Source organism: Oryzias latipes, chromosome 2 (genome assembly GCF_053564925.1).
Source record: "Oryzias latipes strain Hd-rR chromosome 2, Olatipes_Hd-rR_3.1".
Classification (NCBI taxonomy): domain Eukaryota; kingdom Metazoa; phylum Chordata; class Actinopteri; order Beloniformes; family Adrianichthyidae; genus Oryzias; species Oryzias latipes.
This window is the reverse complement of record NC_136238.1, coordinates 17846076-17858861: the sequence shown is the minus strand read 5'-3', so window position 1 is coordinate 17858861 and position 12786 is coordinate 17846076.

Here is a 12786-nt window from a genome sequence, read left to right as displayed (position 1 = left end):
TTAGAAGATCATCTCGTAATTTACCGAGCTGACATGTCAATGCATATAGCCGCTCGGCGCTGTTTAACAATGTTTTGTATTGAATTGTTACATACAATAAAGTTTAAAGAAAAAAAGCCGCTCGGCGGAGTTTATATCCTTCCGTTTTTCAAACCCTACTGCGCATGTGCGAATGATTTATTCCGACGGAAAGTGTGACCTTAGTGAACGTTTTTATATTCTAAAAACATTTTTCTGGGCCCATGTACACGGTTGGATTCTAATCCGACCATTGATCCCATCAAGATATTTTGTACATGTAACCGCGGCTTATGGTGTCGACGCGCAACGTGGCGGGGGCGTGGCATCACGATGGTGGTCTCTCCATCGGGATGTCAGTCACCCATCACGATGGACGATGATATCGTCCATCGGCACAACCCTAACAGGCACTTTTGGCACAGGCCAAAATCTCTTGTGATGTGGTCTCTCTTACGTCCCTCCAACCAAAAGATAGGCAGCTGCGTTTTGAACATGTTAGAGATGTGAAAGACACCAAGTCCAAAATAAAGAGTTACAGTAATCCCGCCGGGATGTCTACGTGTGTGGATTATCGTTTCAACATGTGCAGCTCTTAAGAATGGTCTTACCTTTGCAAGTTGGCGAAGATTTAAAAGCATGACTTTATCACTGAGCTTATCTACTGATTCAATTTAAAATGACTGTCCAATTTAAAACCCAAGTTAGAAACAGTTGGTTTTGAAAAGCCACTAAAAGAACACAACTGGGGATGGTCCACTAAAATCATTTGGTCCCGGAACTAAAACTTCAGTATTCGTTTTATTAAAACTCAAAAAGCTTAGGGCCAACCAGTCCTTACTGTCCTGAAGACATGACAGCAGCTGTTTCATGGAGGAATCACCCTTTTTTTTGATGGCAGATAAAATGACCGTCATCTGCATGCAAATGATAGGAAATCTTGTGCTTTCTCAGAATTGAAGCAGAAGGTAACATATATAAGGGAAACAAATGTACCCCTAAAATCGATCTTTGTAGAACTCCATAAGAAACCTGAGCTGTGGTGGATTCAAAACCGCATCCACATAAGCTGAATCAAGTTCAATGATTCACAGATTGAACCACAATTCCCAATTTTTTAGTATACAGTAATACGTTTTTGTTTGTACAGCAGTCAGGCTTTAAAAGCTCACACAGATATGTTGGAGCAATTTCAAAATAGCTTTGTTAGCCAGCATGGGGAACTCCTTGTCAGCTGCCAACCAAAAAACTGTCCAAAGGTAGATCAGCAAAACTTAGCTTGAGACTCCAATCTTGTCTCAGTACAGTTAGTTCCTCCTGCTCCTGTAAAGTCATGTCCTTCCCAACAAATTATCCTTAGCTGAATTGGTCCCTATCCCAGTCAAGAGACTCTGTGGAGGCTGAAGAGAAATAATGACATCTTCTTCTCAAGAGTTTTCAAATGTTTCACTATTATCTCACACAGTGCACCAGTGTTAAAATCTTCCCATTTATTGGTAAGTGGGAATATGTCAAGATTGCCACTTTCCACATGTTTCTGCCATAGTTGCACCTTTGAACGGAATCCATTTATTTTATCTGTACTTGCAAGCAGGTTTTCATTTTGGCCTTGCCTTCGTGCATTCAGTTCATTCAGATGATAAAAAATATCTGGCAGGTATGCCAGTCTTGCACACCACTCATCATTTGCAAGCAGCTTTGCGTAATCAGAACCCTCATTTGTCAGAAACACTTTAAGTTCCTCTCGCAGCTCATACACACAGGCCAGCACTTTGCTGCGCGACAACCATCGGACCTCCGTATGAAACAGCAAGGCTTTGTGCTCCGCTTCCATTTCCTCACACAAAGCTGCAAATATGCAACTTTTCATAGGTCATGACTTCACAAAGTTTACAACGCATACATCATCCAACACAGGAACGAGATCTACTGATAAAGTCTTGGCTACGGGGGCGGTGTAAAAAACAGTGTGTAATGATCACATCTGGGTTTTTTACATTCAATCTGCTTTCAAAGCCTTTGGTGCACCCGACCATGGCTGCAGCTCCATCAGTGCAAACAGTTGTACAGTTTTCCCACTTAAGTCCTCCTTTTTCCAGATATTCTGATGTGGCCCAAAACATTAACCTTTCCTGTTGTTTTTTCTAGCAAAGCCTTGCAAAATAGTTTTTTTTCTGATTGTGTCTACATCCACAAAACTTACATAGGCCAAGAGCTGAGCTTGTCCACTTTTATCGGTAGACTGATCAAGTTGCAATGCAAATTTATTGCTGATACGGATCTTGCCCAAAACCACACTTTCAATGTCTGCAGACATCTCATCAATATGTCTGGAAATTGTGTTATCTGAGAGAGGGACTTTGTTGCCAGAAACATTACCGGACATCACCATCTTTGCTTTCTTTTAACCTCCGCCCACACTAGGGCCTTCATCTGATTCCAAATTTTGTCCAGCGTCCAGTTCAGAATCAGTATTTTTCCTCTTTAAAAACATATCCATCACTTTTACCGTCCTCTGCTATCCATAATGCCACCGTCAACGCCACCTGCTGCTTTAACTGCCATAACTAATTTGCTTGTCTCCAGGCATAAGGCAATTAGCTACCTGCTGCTGCCACCTACTGGTATGGAAGAGTTGGCTTCTTACATTGATAACTCCCAGGTGCTCCACCGCGCAAGCACACAAATTGAAAACACTGTTTTAGAGAGTTTAATTGTTGTGATAGTGGTGCTGCACATTTCCCTTTTCTTAGTATGAACTTAAATTTCAGCAATATTCTGCATTTCAGAGCAATAAATAATTGTACTTTTTCCTGCAAAAAGATCACAAATCAGCTCTTTTGGATGTTGCGAATAATCGTATTACTTTTTGGGAGCAGATTGCAAGTATACGCATTACAGCCCTATTTCATCATCTACAATTCACAATCTTTAAAATACACAAAAATAAAAATGTATACGTTTTAATGTATGTGTAATGGTTCTATACAAATGAGTTTCACTTTTTTAATTGACGGACAAATGTTAAACTTTTTCACAAATTTTTTTTTTAATGAGAATGTGAGAAGGAAAAGGGTTATGAGTTACAACATACATTTTCAGCTCTTGAATGGCTTTTACCAGGTTAAAAATATCATTACTTTCACACTGACTTTGTTCATTTGTTTTTTTAAGGACATTTTTTCAAACAATTCAAAGGCAATATTTAATTTGATGTTGGTGGATTTTTTTTAGACTTAAGTATAAATGTTTTTTTGTATGAATTTGTGTAATTGACCTTGTTGTGTATATGCTTAGGTAATGTGAATGCTATCAAAGTTTGTGTGTACTATGACAGCAGTAGAAGTAGTTTGTATACTCCTCTGTTTATTAACTTCTGTAAATATTTTGCATTGCTAAGCAAGAAATGTAGTACGGAATAGGTGGATAAAGAAACTAACTGGTCTTTACATCTTGTGTTCATGTTTTCTAGTAGAGTTTAGAACTGATAACTGTTCTTTTTATTTTTCTAAAACTATCTATCTTTACTGAGAAGAATAGATCCGTAAAGAGGAGATTGGACATGCAATTGATAGTCTCAAATCTGTCAAAAAAAATGAGGACCAGATGGTTCTTCCAATCGATTAAGGAATTAAAAAAAAAATTTACACCCATTTTTGAAATGTTCCAAACAGCATTTAGAAATAACAACCTCACCCCATCAATGAACAGTATGTAGATTATTCTATTACCCAGACCTGGAAAGCCTTTAAACAAATGTGAACATTTTAGACAACCTTAAAGCTGTTAACTCTGAGCAATGCGACTACAGAATATAGTGCCAAGTATTATTGGTAGAGACCAAAATGAATTTATATCTGTAAGGCAAGGGTTTCAGAAAGTGAGAAGATTTAAAATACTATCCATAGTAACAAAAATAAAGCAAAACGGCTTTATTAGCACTGAATGCTGAAAAGGCCCTTGAGAACGTCCCTTGGCCTTTTCTGTTCAGGGTTATGGATAAATTTGGGCGTGAAACCAATTTTAAAACATAGGTCCAGATCAGTGACGTGCGGTGAGGTTGATGGCTGGTGAGGCACCGACTCCTCTGGAGTAAAATAAACAATGAAAGAACTAAATATTTCCCTGCTCATCCAAAAACAGCTTGTAAAATACACAGAAGAAAATAGTCCTACAGAGAATATTTATTTTATAGACATGGATAGAACGCTCTTCTTGAGTATAAATTATTCATATTTACTGTAAACAAATTAAATTATACAGACGTGTTCAGCACAAATTTGACGCTCAGTAACTATTTCTGGTATTTTTCCAACTTAAAATTCTGGAGCTTTGATCAGTATTATCAAATGTGTTCTGTGAAAATTATCATAAAAATAAAATAAATGATTTTACTTACAATTATTTCCACTTACTCCCTTGTTATTTCTTAAAATACAAAAATTGAAAACCATGGTTGGCCTTACTTTTTGAATCCATGTGCCGATCCTTCTCCACAAAAAGCTCCATGAACTGTGGGAATAGTCTTTCTTATTTTCCTTTATTGTATGAGTTTTGGTCTGCTTCTACGGCACCAGTGTAGCTACAAAGGAGCTGCCAGCTCATGCCTGCCTTCTGCTGGTGAGGCATGCCCCGTAAAAGCCTTTTCTGCGGGCCTACAGCAGTGTTTTCAGCGCACGTGTCTGTTAAGATTGAGCCCTGCCGTCAGACATGAGGCATATGGAGTCCTATACTGTTCATAATTAAATAAATAAATATTTAATTAAATAAATAAATATGACCTCATGCAAATACACAATCAACCAATAAATCTCTCATTAATATATAAAAAGATCATGAAATTGTGAAAAACCTGCACACAGATTTTAAATTAGCCATTATATTATTCAATATATTTTATTTTGCTTTAAAAACCTGTTCATTATTTTAAAACAGCATTTTAAAATATTCATTTTAATCATGTGGAATATTATTATAATTCTACGTCTTTTTTCAGAACCTTGGATTTCAAAATCAATATTTTCCAAAGTAGCTTTGTTTTTATTTCATGTTGCTGTTTTTCACAATGGCTTATTTATTTCATGAAGGGCTTTTTCAGGAGAATGGGTCTGTCTGTCAATCAAACTATACAAGGTGGAGACACTTTTGTGATTGGCTACTCCTCCTTACTCAGACATGAGCAGCAGCACCGTAACTACATCGATCGAAGATGCTTCAGCAAACGTGACGGCGCAATGCACACCCCTCAACACTAGGGGGAGTATGCACCTCAACACATCCACAGTGTTACCATAAATTGGGCAGTTTTGGTTCTAAATTTGCGGATAATAGTGGCTTTGGGCGAGTGTGCATTATTCGGGTGATTTTGTGGTCGGTTCAGCAATTTTCATCTTCTCATGAACATCTAGTAGTGGCCTAAGTTAGGCTGAGTGGTTGTTGGAGTTCCACTAAGCTTCTATGAACTGGAGTTTCCATGAATGCACCATGCCGTGTGTGGGAGGAGCTATCAGCTAATGTTTTTAGCCTTATAGCCACATGGAGCGGTTGCTTGTGCTTATCTCAGTAACAATGCATGGATGCACAATGCACATGGAGAGTGTTAACATGTCAGAAACGTCATCGCAGGAAAGGTTCAACATTTTCCCTGAGAGGGAAAATAAAATCAGAGGACCGGATTATAATCATTGTCTCAATGAAAATAGAAAAATATCATAAGGTTCAGGAGGCACGAACAGGCTTGTCCCCCTTTGCGCAGCTGCCTGGTCTGACTGTCGGTCCGCCAGCTCGCCTCCTGCGTGCTGACATCAGGCACGATGTGAGCTATGAGTGAATGGCGTAAGAATGAGGAGTGTTTCAACCGGGGACTTCGAGACGTGGACGACCGGAGCTCCTCTGTGGTTTGGTCCACACAAACCCTCAAACTACAAAAACAGAGTCGTATATGTTTGCATCTTCTGCAGCAGATATATTGTTCTACTCTATTTGATCTCTAATGTCAGCAAAGCCGCGCGGATATCACTGAAACATGTAATCTCTCTGACTGACACACCGCTGAGCGGGTATCGAGGAATAAGAGTTGATTTCATTGGATGAGCCAATGAGCGTTTAGATCCCACCCACTATCACTGATTGACAGACAAACCTATTCTCCTGAAAAACCTCTTCATGAAATAGACCTTTGTCGCAAAAACCGGAAACACGTCAGCAACGTGTAAACTTAGTTCCGGTTTGTGCTTCGCTGGCGGAGAATGGCAGAGCCTAGAGTGTTTTCGAAGAGCCTGAGTTGTGTTCCGAAGTTCATCAGCGCCGATGTGATGAAAAGTGTGAAGATGCATTCGTCCACTAAAGGAAACAAATTGGACAAGGGATATAAATTCGTCCACGAAGAGTTTATCCACCATTACCAAGGTAAGCTTCAGCTAGCTTAGCCATAGCCGCATCACCGATAACTAACTCTGTGTGTTTACGTCAACTGTAAATCCTGGTGTTATTTGTAATATAAGGTATAACACATCGCAGTGAATATGTTGTGTGTATGTTTAGTTAAAAGGCATGGGATTAACATAACACCCAAAAATTTGGTGAAGCTGTAAATAAGAAATGTTAAGTTGCCCGTTTGCGTGTTCATTCTTCTTGCTGCAGACACTTTCTTCACTTACTATTAGTATTATTTTTCTGAAAGTAGGGTGACCAGACGTCCTCTTTTCCTGGACATGTCCTCTTTTTTGATACTTATATAATACAATAACATTGAACATGGATGAAATGTAATCATATTTGCTTTATGTATGCAGCTCTGAACACCAATTACTCTCGATGAAATATCTCACAAACTCACTTCACTCCTCTTTTTTACAAACTCAAATCTGGTCACCCTACTGACAGTTATAGTTTCGTGTTACATTGATGTAGCAACATAAGTATGTCTTAATTTTAACCTATTTAATTTATTGTGGTTTGATATCACTGGATGGATGCAGAAAGTGACAACCTGAAAGCTTTCTACTGCAGTTGTACGGCTGATAAAGGATTCTGCAATCACATAGTTGCCATCCTGAGAGAGCACAGGTGGGTTCGTGATCAAATTATCATTATGATTTAAGAACGGATGTGTATCCATAACAACTATAAATTATTATAAAAACACCCCCAGTAGTGACTACAGACTGTAATTGCTTTTTGCCTTTTATTTATAAGGGAATCCATCCTGAACCGGTTAGTGAGCTGGTGGTGCAAAAGCCCAAAACAGTTGGCAGGGACGGTCTGAGGTCCACACTGTACAAGGCACTGTACAGGTGAAAAATTTAACTTTTTGTTGCTTTGTGAGAGCACGTTAAGTTTTTTTTTTTGATGTTATGACTAACCAAATTATGGTTGCAGCAGATATAATGAATTAAATTTAAATGTAGTTATGCACTTATGTCTAACTTTTGTGTGTTGTGTTTCTCTTGTGTAGGACCACAGCCAGATCCATATATGATGGCATCTGGAAGCAGATTATGCCAGGTGCAGCCCCAACCTCTCATGGCTGTGTTGGATGGGGTTTCTCAGATGGAATGAAAGAGAACTTGGATATATATTATAGCAAATGCATGAATGCATACCTTAAATTACACTTATCTTGTCTTTAACAATCAGTTCAGCTTTCTGTCTTACTGTTGATGATCTGTAATGTTCTTTTTTATTGTAAATCTTTGATGTTATTTGTGTTGTGATTAATCAGTTGTTGTTACGCAAACCAAAAAATTAAATGAGGCACAATTTTGACCAAAATTGTTTTATTTGTTCATTTAATTTTTTTGTGAAGTCAAAGTCACATTTCAACAGGAAAATATTACAAATATAACAATTATATTTAATTAGATTTTAAGAATATGTGGAAACACTAAATTTTTCCATACTATTTGCACATTATACATTATTTACATACCAAACATTAATTCACTCTTCAACACAAAAAAGTCCATGATCATTTGCCAAAACACGGCAGTTAAGCCAGATCTGATTCACACTGCCCATCAGTGTGAGCGGAACGGGAGAGTCCCTGATGTGAAAGGACTTTATCCTACCGATCACTCTTTCCACCATAATTCTGAGGCGGGTAATGGCTGCGGTTTGTTCCATTTCCTCCTTGCTGATTTGAGCTGAAAGCTTAAAAGGTGGAATGATGATCTTAGATCCAATGTCAGTAAGGAGGTCTTCAATGAGGAACTCTTTGTCCGCCATGACATCGTCTCCTGGGTCCAGCAAAGGAACTTGGCTTCTAAGTCATGGATGTACGCTCTAAGGTGAGAGCGTGAACAGCTTTTATTATAAACATTCATTTGTTCAGGTAGAAATGCATTTATCCAATAACGGTACACATAGTTGACTAACGTTAACCAAACACATTATGAACAACCTTACTTGCAGTGGGTGTGTCACGTAGTCCTGATCCATCTTTACTGACTTAACTTAGCCACCATGTCGCCATCTTCACAGCAAAGCTGCATAGCCTGACGTTTGAGGTTCTGTCATATACTGACTCCCTTCTCCACGGAGCAGTAAAGTTTTTCCAAGGGAAAATACTCGGGACGACACCACTCTTCAGGCGACGAACGACGCAGCCGCACCACATCCGGAGCAAGTGCCGGCAGCAGACGGTGCTACCTGTGTTTACATTAAACTATGCCCTTCCTCTCTTCGGATCGCCTGTATCCATTTGGGTTTCAGGTTTGGATCTACAGGAAAATAATGATATGAGAGGCCGGGCTGTTTTTGGTTGGAAGACAAACAGCCTGGAACACAACAGAAACTGCAACTCTTCGACTCTGTCATTCTTCATATGTGCCGCTTTGCTAACAGGAAGTTGTTTTACACGTCATTGACGTATTTCCGGTCGAAAAATGCGGAAGTGTGAAAAAGGTCTATAAATAAGCCATTGTGAAAAACAGCAACATGAAATAAAAACAAAGCTACTTTGGAAAATATTGATTTTGAAATCCAAGGTTCTGAAAAAAGACGTAGAATTATAATAATATTCCACATGATTAAAATGAATATTTTAAAATGCTGTTTTAAAATAATGAACAGGTTTTTAAAGCAAAATAAAATATATTGAATAATATAATGGCTAATTTAAAATCTGTGTGCAGGTTTTTCACAATTTCATGATCTTTTTATATATTAATGAGAGATTTATTGGTTGATTGTGTATTTGCATGAGGTCATATTTATTTATTTAATTAAATATTTATTTATTTAATTATGAACAGTATAGGACTCCATAGAGGCACAGGCGCTTCAAAGCCTCACCCAGAGTTTCCGCTCCGTTTGTGATTGTGCAACACTCAAATCCGCGATTTTAACCTCAGAAACTGTGGAAAATGTGTTGAGTTGACAGAAAATGTATATTTAACACAGATCAGTGGAAATAAAATCTACTTAATTTACCTTTTTCTATTTTATCACCATCATGACAGGTGAGGCATGGGCCTCACCTGACCCCACGTCACTGGTCCAGATTATCAACATAAACGGCAAGGCAAAAGTCTTGAAAAACAGAAACATTTCACAAAAAAGAAACATAACTTTCATTGGGTTGAAATAGACTCCTAGGATCTACATTTGCCCTTCCCATTGTTTCTTCATTCAAACACATCAAAAACATTACTCAAAGAAACGTAGAACCCAATTCTTACAGATAACCATATCTGTAACACATGTTGCAGATATGGTTCAGAGTTTTAAATTACATGAAAAATTCTCAACCACTTTTACAATACAGCCCAATTTGGGGGAACAAATTCTTCACCCGAGGTAGAGCGGATGCCACTTTTAAATTATGGGCAACTAAAGGTCTTTCCACCATCCAGGACTCATATTTGGCAGCTTCTGATATTATGATGTTATTTGAAGAGTTAAAAACTAAATATGAGTTTAGTTAAATTTTTATAAATGTATCCAGTTAAGAAACTTAGTAAAAAAAAATCACACAAAAAAACCACAATGCTCAGTTTTAGAAAAATCTATGGTGAGGGAAAGCTCCCAAAAGACGCCATTTTGGAGTTTTACAATATGTTTTTGTCAAATTCAAATGAAAGTTCTTAATACAAAGTAAATGGAAAGAAGCTGTCTAAAAAAGGAATTACAAATGAGGAATGGAAAGATGCTTCTTCTGCATCTCAAAAGGTGTCAATTTACTCTAGACTAATATTAAAACAATATAAATGGTTAATGAGTGTATATGTAACACCAGCAGATTTAAATGCATATAACAAAAATATAACAGATGTCTGCCCAAAATGTATGGAAACTAAAGGAACATACTTCCACTGTACTTGGGAATGCAAATGTATACAAACTTTTCGGAAGAAGTGAAAGTCACAACAGAGAAAATTACTTAAATCAGATCTCACTGGAGCCAAAAGTTATTTTATTAGGTATATTTCCAAAAAATAAACAACTACAACAAAGGGGAAAGTCCATTTAAATATCTCAGATTGAGTCGTGCAAAAATGTGTATTCCCGATGCTGGAAAAACACTTACAGTCCAAGCATAACTGGTTCCGACAAATGATGTCAGGTGTCCCTTCTGAAAGAATTACATATATTTTAAAAGACATCACATGAGTGTTATCTGATGTGATGCACTTGGTTGTTTCATTTTGAAATGATTTAATAATGTTATAGTTGAATTTGATGTGATTAACAACTTGAATGAGACAGATCAGTTTGGTTGGATAAATCAATTAATTGATTATTCATTACAACCCCTGTCTGCATTAAGTGCTGATGTTGATGTGATGTGAAATGATGTTGATAAAACTTGTTATGGTACCAGCATAATCAAAAAAATGTTGGAAAATGGTAAATACTCATCTTCAAAACAACTTACAGATTTAGGATAATTGCCATTGACTAAGTATAGAACCCAAAATGCTGGATATAAATAAAAAAATAACTTCATATAGGCTGGCTCACAGTTACCCCACTTTAGCTGTTAAAATCTCAAGTTAACTGGTTAAAATCTTTTAAAATGTTAAGGCTGCCGCAAGTGATTATTAGAGTAATGCCTAATCAGATGTTTTATGTCCCATCTTATCGTAGCTGCACATGATGCATAACAATCACAATTCCTTATACATTTAAGAACTAATTATACAATAAAACCTTGATGTCACAGCAGATACATGAGTCACGACGTGCTGAGGGTCCATCCATCCATCCATCCATCCATCCATCAATCTTCCTCCGCTTATCCGGAACCGGGTCGCGGCGGCAGCAGATTGAGCAGAGATGCCCAGACTTCCCTCGTCCAAGCCACTTCCTCCAGCTCCTCTGGGGGGACCCCGAGGCGTTCCCAGGCCAGTCGAGAGACGTAGTCTCTCCAGCGTGTCCTGGGTCTTCTCCGGACTCAGCTCTCTCTTCACCACAACGGACCGATACAATGACCACATAACTACGGACGCCGCTCCGAACTGCCTGTCAATCTCACGCTCCGGTCTTCCCTCACTCGTGAACAAGACCCCCAGATATTTAAACTCCTGGGGCAGGGACACTCCACCCACCGAGGGTGCTGAGGGTTACCATTTATTTTACATACAGCTGTCAATGCAACTGAAAGGTATAAGAAAATATAAAAATTATGTTAATGTCATTGCCTATAAGAATATAGGCAATGACATCAACAGCAACATTTTAGCCTACTTCAGTCTTGGTCAACGACAAAAAATAAAAAAGCTTTTGTTGTTGCAGAAGGTAACAGTAGAAAAATTGCATCCCTAGCTATGAGGACAAACCCTTTTCTTTATTTCGTATTTCCAAGTATTTCATATATCGGAACAGAGCTGTGAAAGAAAAGCCTAGAGGAGGATTAATGAGATTTCCAACATTTTGCACTAACCCTTTTCCAACTGTAAGTGGCAGTCATGTGCTACCAAACATTAGGGAAAAAGAAGACTAAGTAGCCCTTTCAAGGTAAAACCAGTAAGAACACCATGAACTAAATGGACTTTCTAAAGTCTGCTTTTAGCTCGTCAACCAATGCACTAGATATAACAGGTGTGTACGTTGCATAGAGGTCTGTAGGTTTAATCAGCTGCGTCACTGTACAAGTAACTAATCATGATAAAGTTTCAAAACGACAAGATGTAAACTGAATACAAGAATCTGCTGTTCAAATGTTGAACTAAATCAAAGTCCCCTTTTTCTGCAAACATGAGGAGATTCCTTAAATTGTGCACAATCAAACATTTTTTTAATTAGCTTCCAAATCATGTGCCCTTATGATTGCAAATATATGCCATATTATTACTCCAACATACACCATACACAAAATTCCAAAGGTTTGTATATGAAATTTGGTCAGTTTTTTCAATAGCTCCCAAACCAAGTGACCTGAACAGATGAAACCTATGCTGAATTGTGGTAATGATGACCTCACATCAGACACAAGACTTTATTTTGTAATCAAATATGTTAAATATGTTATATGAATTTGTGTATTAATATTCAAGAAGTTTGCATGTGAAATGTTGCCTTTTTTTCAATTGCTCCTGAACCGCCAGACCCAAAGAGATGAAACCTATGCCGATTTGTGCAACTAAACTCCCCACATAAGACACACCACTTTGTTTTTTAATCAAAGATGTTAAATATTTTGTATGTATATTTATTTCAAAATTCCAGAGGTTTGCATATGAAATGGTGTCATTTTTTCAAAAGCTCCGAAACCGCCTGACAAAGAGATGAAACCTATGCTGAATTGTGGTTCTGCCATCACTACAT